Raw genomic sequence first — 1,310 nt, 5'->3', positions numbered from 1 at the left:
TTTATCTGATATGTCATTTGCAACTATCTTTTCCCATTCTGTCGGTTGCCTATTAGTTTTCTTGATTGTTTCCTTTGCCTTGCAGAAGCTTTTTATCTTGATGAAGTCCCAAGGGTTCAGTTTTGCTTTCATTTCCCTTGCCTTTGAGGATGTGTCAAGTAGGAGATTGCTGCGGTGGAGGTCTAGGAGGTTTTTCCCTCCTTTCTCCTCGAGGGTTTGGATGGTTTCCTGTCTCACATTCAGGTCCTTCAGCCATTTTGATCTTATTTTTGTGTATGGTGTAAGAGACTGGTCTAGTTTCATTCTTCTACATGTTGCTGTCCAGTTTTCATTTACATTTTTATACCTCATGCTATATCAGAGTAAATTTTAAAAATTTTAGAGGAAAACCGCATGTATCAAATGTCTCTCTCAGGGAAAGGTAGTAGGTTTCTGTGGAAAGAGAATGGATTTATGAAGGGAAGGTTACAACTGATCTTATCAACACGTTTATGTGCAATTGCATCCCAAAGTAAATGAATGTACCATTCATTTGGTGTCATATTGGGTTCAAATATTGGATCAATCTCTTACTAGTCATAAAATTTTGAGCAACTCATTTAGCTTTTCTGCATATATATATACAGCTTAGTTTTTTTCTGCAGAGTAGGCATTTATCTTGTCTTCTGTGTTCTTCTGGGACGTTGAGTTGGTTCATCACGCACTATCAGAAGAGATTTTGAATAGCCTCGGGGAACCGGAGGAGCTGGCCACGGGGATGGAGTTTAATAACATTGTGTTCAGAGCATTTATTTGAGTATGTGTTCTCCATACCACCCCAGAGATCAATTAACTACTAATCTGTGATGTTTGGGTGATACATTTCTTTCTCTTTCAAAAGAGACCCTCAAGGGCAAATGTAATGAAACATCTCCAAGGAGAGAGGGGGAAAAATTCTCTCTCAAATTCATTTCCAATCCCAGCTTTGAAACATTTTCAAAATGACCCCAACTGCAGAGAGTAACAGATACCAGAAGAGCTTCTTAAAGATTATATCTCTCTCTCTTCTCTCTGTATACTTTTTCTTTCCTACTTTTCTGCTCACTAACACACATTCTATGCACCAAATGGATATTTTTATCTCTTTTGAACAAACAGGCTCCAAGCTTGCTCTCCCAGACCATTAGCACTTTGGGGATTGGAAGCAGTTATGCAAACATGATTATACTCCTTTCAAAGCAAAACTCAAGACAGGAGTCAGTGAATGAACAGACAGACATGAAGAAGAGGGTGAGTGCAGTCATTCATTTTGTATTTTTGTCATCGCCCTT

Source organism: Suricata suricatta, chromosome 11 (assembly GCF_006229205.1).
Source record: "Suricata suricatta isolate VVHF042 chromosome 11, meerkat_22Aug2017_6uvM2_HiC, whole genome shotgun sequence".
NCBI classification, from domain to species: Eukaryota; Metazoa; Chordata; class Mammalia; order Carnivora; family Herpestidae; genus Suricata; species Suricata suricatta.
This window is presented reverse-complemented; position numbering follows the sequence as displayed.